Source organism: Diceros bicornis, chromosome 13 (genome assembly GCF_020826845.1).
Source record: "Diceros bicornis minor isolate mBicDic1 chromosome 13, mDicBic1.mat.cur, whole genome shotgun sequence".
Lineage (NCBI taxonomy): Eukaryota > Metazoa > Chordata > Mammalia > Perissodactyla > Rhinocerotidae > Diceros > Diceros bicornis.
Genome location: NC_080752.1, coordinates 21,573,847 through 21,580,916, shown reverse-complemented (window position 1 = coordinate 21,580,916; position 7,070 = coordinate 21,573,847). Strand labels below are relative to the sequence as shown.

General features: G+C 53.6%; 1 long non-coding RNA gene across 3 annotated transcripts; it reads right to left on the bottom strand.

Moving 5' to 3' along the window:
* Positions 1 to 1,234: 1,234 nt before the first annotated feature.
* On the bottom strand, positions 1,235 to 6,746 carry LOC131412671 (uncharacterized). 3 transcript variants are annotated; one of them, XR_009221829.1, is made up of 3 exons: positions 6,172 to 6,746; positions 4,573 to 5,421; positions 1,235 to 1,265 (listed from the first exon to the last, which is right to left on the bottom strand). It is a non-coding gene; the product is annotated as an uncharacterized LOC131412671 (long non-coding RNA). The 3 variants fall into 3 exon arrangements; XR_009221827.1 differs by lacking the exon at positions 1,235 to 1,265 and adding an exon at positions 3,895 to 3,957 and having other exon boundaries at positions 5,311 to 5,421; XR_009221828.1 differs by lacking the exon at positions 1,235 to 1,265 and adding an exon at positions 3,910 to 3,957.
* Positions 6,747 to 7,070: the final 324 nt, after the last annotated feature.

Genomic DNA, 7,070 nt, shown 5'->3' with positions numbered 1-7,070 from the left:
CTTCAGCGAGATGGGGGGAATGGCAGAGGAGTGCCTTTGGACGGGAAATCAGAGTGGGCCTCTGTGAGAGTTAGGTTTCAGGGCCCCTCAGCCAGCAGAGTAGAAATACCAACTGTTCGGAGGAGACAGGTGTCTGCGCTCAGAGGAGCGTTCACGGCTGCAGATAGAAGTACGCAGGGGCATCGGGGAGGGAAGTTCCCGTAGCAGAGACGATGTCCAAGGGCCGAGAAGATGCCACAGGGTAGACTCCATGGGCCTGTTTGCGGCGAGAGCCCATCTTACAGATGCAGAAGCTGAGGCCCAGAGAAGTGAAGTGAATATTTACCTCTTCCTTTCTCTGGAGTGGAAGGGTCAGTAATCAGCCCAGGCCTGCCTCTGGTGTCCTGGGCTTGGAGGCCTCACAGATGAAAACAGTAGAGAACAGAAGCCAGGTGTCCCATGGGAGCCAGGTGACCAGGGGAGCACAGGAAGCCTCAAGCAGCTGTCTTGAAGGTCCACTGAGCCTGAATCCATTTGTGGGGTTGGGGGTGGTGGGGGCGGGTCGAGGGGGCTGGGAGGCCCTAAAAGATGGTGTCTGTAGCTGGCGTGGGTTTTATGGTGGCATTTCTAGGGGACAGAGATGAAGCTGGCCTCTCTTCTTTCCTCTTGATACTTCTCCTGTCCCCATTTCTTTCTTTGTTTTTGGCAGGGAGGGCCCGGGGGTGATGCCACTTCTCAGGTTTTAGGGCAGCTCCTAGCTCTGGAAGCGGGGTTGCCTTTTAGAGCCAGGAGGAAGGGCCGAGAGGCCCAGACGTCGCTCCGGGCTCGAGGGCCTCACACGTTGCCATTTGTGGATGCGTCGTGAGGCTCCTCCTCAGAACCAGGGCTGCTCAGGGAAGAGCTCACTTCCTAACGTGCGGAAGAATACTTGCCACAGTGGCTTGAAATGGGCCTCTCGAGGTGACATTTCGGTGACTTTTTCCCCTTCCTGAAGACGCATATAATTTTTACATTCCAAACGGGTATAGAACTGTACCTGGTGAAGAGAACAGATCTTTGAAGGCGCTAACCTCGAAAGCTCCCTAGGTGTCAGTGACCGAGGGAGGAGGGGGTTCTTCTCACCTCCGTCTTGCCTTTGAGAGAGGAGCGGCGTGTTTCCACTTTTGTGAACTTCCGGGAACCCCGCTGCCACCCCGATCCCTGGTTTGGCTGGGAAGGTGGGAGGTGGCGAAGCAAACATCCCGTCACCAGCGAATCCCGTCGAAGGCCGCGCTTGGAAAATGAGTCTGCAAAGAAACAGTTCACGCCACGCGTGGAGCCCTTGACCATGGTGTCGCGAACGTGCTCAGAGCCCAGAGGTGGGCAGGGGTGGACGGGGACGAGCGACTCCTTCTCCACTTGGGCCCTCCTGACCACCCGCAGCTCTAGGGGAACCCCCCCAAAGGGCCCCCGCTCAGTGCGGCTCCTGTGCCATGCCACGGTGCACCCCACTTCCGTGGGCACCTCTTATTAAATGTGTGCCCAGATGGTCCCTCAGGATGGGGCCCCGCCTGTTGTCCCCACCTAGAAGTCCAGCCCCGGGAGGCAGGCTGCGGTCCTGCGCTGGACTGAATGTCCACTGTCTGGAACGGGGACTGCGGCGTTGGCGGCTCACAGGTCAGATTTACAGGAGGAAGGGAAGGGCCTGGCTGCCCGCAGTGCCAGCTCCTGGTGCTCTGTCACCCCACACTCACACAGCAGTGCCCTCCCCTCCTCCGTGCCGTGCTTCCTGCTGTCGCCTCCCTCAGGCTGCAGGGGCCTCTCTTCCCACCTGCCTCCAACCTTCAAGTCCTCCCTGTCCTTCAAGGCCTCGTCCAGATGCCACTCCCTCTGGACAAGCCGCCCCCTGCCGCCCTCCCCCGCCCCCCCCGCCACCGCCACCCCCGCCCTCCCCGCCTCCTAATTACCCCATCACGTGCCCCCTCCTCACTGACTGTTTCCAGGAGGCCCACCACCACCACACACACCCTTTATCGAGTAGTGTAGCTTTAGAGGCAGTCCCGAAGATGGTAGTACCGTACCTTTCTCTCACTATGTTCTGCTTCAATACTGGGGAGGCGTGTTGAGTCTGCCGCTGGGATCTTCACTAGGATTGTCTTGACTCTGTAGATCCTGTTGGGAAGAGCTGACATCTGCTGAACAATACCGAGTCAACCTATGAAGAAACATGGAGGAAGTCTGCACTGCTGTTGGTCTTCTGTGATTTCTTCTGTCAGCGTGTTGTAGACCTCCTCACATCGATCTTGTGCGTAAGTGTTTAGATTTACACCTGTGTGTGTCATTTTTGATGCTGATATCAATGATGTGTTTGCAACTTTAAATTCGAGGTGTTCACCGTTAGTATAGAAGAGAGTTGAGCATCATTTTCAAGCCCATTCATTAGCACGGTGATTAAGTCTTCCACAACCTGTGATGAGGCTCTGTTCTGCCTCGGGCTGTCTCTTCAGGCCTGGGATCCCTGGTCAGGAAGGTAGAGCCAGATCCAGTCCCCTGGGTGTTCACGGCACTCTTGATCCTACCGTCCCCCGGGGAGTGGAGGGTTTTGTGGGCTGTAAGCAGCGAAGAACCGCCACCGCCCCACTCTCCCCAGTTTGTTGCTGCGTCCCCGCTGTCCCCATCCGCGAGAACGCTTGGTGCCGCTGTTCGCAAACCAGTCGGCTAAACGACTTTTCACATCTGATCCCGTGATCGTCTGTTTTCTTTGCACTCCAGACGAAACCTAAAATCTGCAGATTTATTTTCACATACACAATACTGCTGCCACCTTGTATGGGCAGAACTTTCCGTGGACTCTACCCCCCCTTCTGCTCTGGGGAGACTTTGGCCAGGAGGGCCAATGGCCCTGGGAGGCCACCGTCAAGCTGTTCCCTTCTGTGAAGGAATTTCCGACCCGGCGACATGATGCAGGGAGCTCAGCTTCCAGGCGTCCTCTATGGGGAATGTGGATCTGAGAATTTCTGCCTGTTCTTCCAAGGGGATACGCAGGGAAGGGGAATTCATGCGACCCACAGTGGACATGTCCTGTGGTTTGCCTCCGACGACAAAGGGAGAGGCAAGTCCTGGCTGAGCTCCCTTCCTGTGACAGCCAGGGAGAGCCAACGCTACGGAGAGATGCCACAGCCTCGGAACAAATGCGTGGCTGGGAGTGTACAGCCGAGTCAAGGGAAGGAGCACAGGCCTGTGAGACCAGAGCCAGCCTTGGGTCCTGCTCCAAATCCCAGAGAGGTGATCTGCAGTGTCCTGGAAAGGGAGGAGCTGGCTCGATCTCGGTGGTTCTTCTTTTATGATCGGAGTTTCGTGGGTGCAGGGGAATGTGCTGGAGTGGACCCCACATCCCCGGCTCTGCCTTGAGCATGAGGAAGAGCCATGGGGCTCTTATCCCCCAGTTCTGTGCCGGGGAAAGAAAGAGGCTTCCAGAAAATTCCCAAGGACTGAACTTGACTGTGAGCTCCCCGTGAGGCTGGGCCTGGAGGGAGCAGAAGCAGATACTGATAAGCCTTCCAGAACCGTGACTTCCCGCACAGGTCACACGCACATCCGTGGACACACACCATTCCAGAGAGAGCCAAACGGTCGAAAGAAGAAGAAGAGATGGCCGAGATGCTAAAAGCGCTCGCGTCCATAGAAGCGGTCGTGAGATCCAGCACGTCACGAGGAGCTTTTCCAAAGCTGCCCGGAGGCCGAGAGCCAAGCCCTGCTGGTCCCTTCCCCGGCGGTGTGCCTGGGTCTTAAAGCGGAGCTGTTCTCTTCCCCTCCACGCAGGCCTCCCAAGCCGCCTGGCTGCCTCCAGCCTGCTGGACCTCCATCGGAGCGTTCTTGAGGCCAGTGGATGCAGGGGAGCCCCTTCGCTGGGCTGGAGATCCTCTACCTTCGCCTGCTGGACACCGCAGACGGCTCCTTCGCGGTCAGTTCCTCCAAATCGACAGACTTTTGGAATTCCTAGAGCACACCAAGAAAAGTGGGACTTTGTTTCACTTCACGGACTGTTTGGATTATCCCTCGTTAGTAGTGAAGAAGAGACTGATCTTTTCCTTAAATTGAACCTTCATCAAACTACCTTTCTCTAGACGATATTGTGCAAATATTATGTATATATTAAACTTCAGTGAATTATTAACGGTGTCTGTCTCAGTGTTGCATTGCAAGTTGTAAATGTGTGCCATGTAGCAGTCAAGATCAGCTGGAGAGAACCTCAAACTCCTGGACAGGGTGTCCATCTGGTTTTCCAAACTCAGAAAGGCTAAATCCCAGTGATGCGTGAGGAAGTCTGCTTTTCATGGGGGAAAGAAAAATAATCACCATGAACAACCACAGCACATTCCCCAGCCCTTTTTGCAGAACCAGGCACCAGGTAAGCACCTGCCTTGGCTGATTCCATGATTTCCTAAAATAACGTTATTAGCTTCATCTTCTTACCAACCCACTTTTCAGAAGAGCAAAGTAAAGCTCACAGAGGTGTGTTGACATTCCCCATACACACGGTTGGTAGATGGGACACTAACCACTGTGCTCTGGAGGCGGCAGCACTCGCCTATGGGGCAGCTAGTCCAGTACCTGTTGGGTGGTGGTGAAGACCTGGTACATGCATGGGAAGGCGGCAATGTAGGAGATGTTTCTATCCGGGAAAGCTGGTACCAGGGACTCTACCACCTTCTCCATTGTGCCTGCCTTGGGGGTCGGCATTGAGTAGGCCTCATCCCGGGAGAGGGTTGACTCCTTTTCACACCAAGTGGACAAGGAGGAACAAATAGTGAGTGGCATCACCATGAGCCACCAGGAGGATCAGGGTCTGGAGCTCAGACCAGAAACTCCCATCACCTCAGGAACTTGGGCAAGAGGAGGGACATGAGTGCCCACACAGAAAAAGGTTCCAGGCTTTAAAAGCATCATTTGATTTTGGGGAGAGTGATAAACAACCAGTACCTTCAAGGCTTTGTGTTAGCTGAGAAACAATAGCACCTCCCTGTATTGATAGCCTGTATTAAGAGCATTATCTCAGTGAGTCATCAACAAACGTCCCCACTGTAGATATTGAGAAACAGAGGGTTAGGGATTTCAAGGGGCTGCTCAAGATCACACAGGTCAGAACTGAGAACTGCCCCTACCATGGGCTGCATGACATTCCCTCTAAACTACCTGAGGCTTCATCAGCACCTGGCATGAAGCGGAAGGCTCTGGGGAAACCACATTCCTGGAAGGAACCCAGGGGATTCACCAGATTGACTGGGTTCTGGGTTCACCCCGGTCATCTCAGTGTCCTGGGTATGGAGACCACTATGTGCCCACACTTACCCCAGACCAGTGTTGGCCATTGTTCATCGCCAGATGCATCTGCCCCTTGTCTAGTGAGATGGAGGAGTTGAACCCATCAACCAGCTCCTTGACAATGTCCTGGGTGGAGCTCTACAAAGACAGAAACCAGTACCGTGCCAGTAAGCATGAGGGGCCATCCACCCACTTGGTGGTTCTATGTTACAGCAGACCCAGCAAACTAACACAGTCTATGAGGACACATTTAAGATGTTCCTGCAGCACTGCTGAAATGGCAACAGAATTGAATCATGTCAAGGTCCGACAACATTGAAAAGCTGAATTGCTGTGGCAAATGACTTCCTTTATGGGATATTATGAAGTCACATTAAGGCCACAGCTCCTGACCTGACAGCCCTACAGTGATTTGATGCAGTCTGTGAAATGACAAGTTGCACAGAAATGTATAGAATTGGAGGAACCAAGCTAATCGAAGCCTGGATTCCTCATCCACAAAACTTGTGAGCTATTAAATATTTGTAGTTTTAAGATGCATGGTATTGGGGCAACGCTTTCAGAGAGGAAGGGATAACTAACAATCTAACAGCCCCCAAGATCTGGCCCTGCCCTCCTCCTTCTGCTCCTCTCTCTTCCCAGGCTCGCTCCAGCCACACTGGTCACCTTTCTAACCGCCTCAGGTCAAACTCACTTCTGCCTGCAAGTCTCTGTACCAGTGGTGCCTTCTCCCTGACACACTGCTCCCAGACTTGTGCAGGGATGGCTCTCTCTTGTCATTCTAGTCTCAGTAAATGTCACCCCAGTGAGGCCTTTCAGATCTTCCTACCCAGCGACTGCCATCTCATCTCTCACAACACCCTGCTTTGTTATCAGGTTAGCACTTACTCTTTTCTTTCACATGTCTTGCTTCTGTGCTTTTGTCCTTCTCTCCTCCAGACTGAAAGCTCCTGGAAGAGAGAGACCATTTGGCACCTGGCACAGGGTGAGCCATAATCTCGGAATAAATAAATAAATAAATCTCCGAATAAATAAATAAATGGGGAGATCTTGGAGCTCTTCTTCCTGCCTCTGCCCAGCTCATTCTGTAGAAATGATCACTAATCGTAGGAGGTGCATATTGTTTCTGAAGCAGAGGCGTGGCCGAAATGACATTCTGCATGGCTCTTCCTGCCCCAATTGCTCCAGCAAAGCTCAGTGGGCACCATGAACCAGGAGGCTGCCTGTCCCCTGGTGGCCAGCACTAGCACTGCAGCCCCAGGCAGGAATCTTTCTTTGGGTGACCTCAAGGCAAAGGCTCTCCGGAGTCCCAGGAGTAAAACAGCAGGCCCTGAAGGATTTCAGGGCTGTGGAAGGGACCTCAGAAGACACTCCTGCCGCCCTCTTTGCCACTCCCCTCTGGGGTGTCTAGTTTTCTCAGAAGGCATCCTCACCTCAGCCAGGGCAATGATTCCCCCTACTTCCAAATGAGGATCCCAAGGATCCAAGTATGAGTGGTCTTGTTCCTGGACCCTTAACTTTCAGTCCCTGGCTCTGTCTTGTTCTTCCCTACCCCAAGTCCTCATTCCCCAAGCTCCTCTCTGCCACGAAGGACCTTCAGGGAGTGGGAAGCATTTATCCATGTCCTTGGAGGACAATGGGTCATTGGTAGAGAATCAAGGTCTACAGACTTTCCAAGCATGCAGAACCCTTGGGTACTGCCATTGCAAGAGCCCAATTTGTAGAGAAGGAAACTGAGACCTTCTCTCCTGTAGTCCCTGTCTATACTAGGGGATGAAGTATGCTCG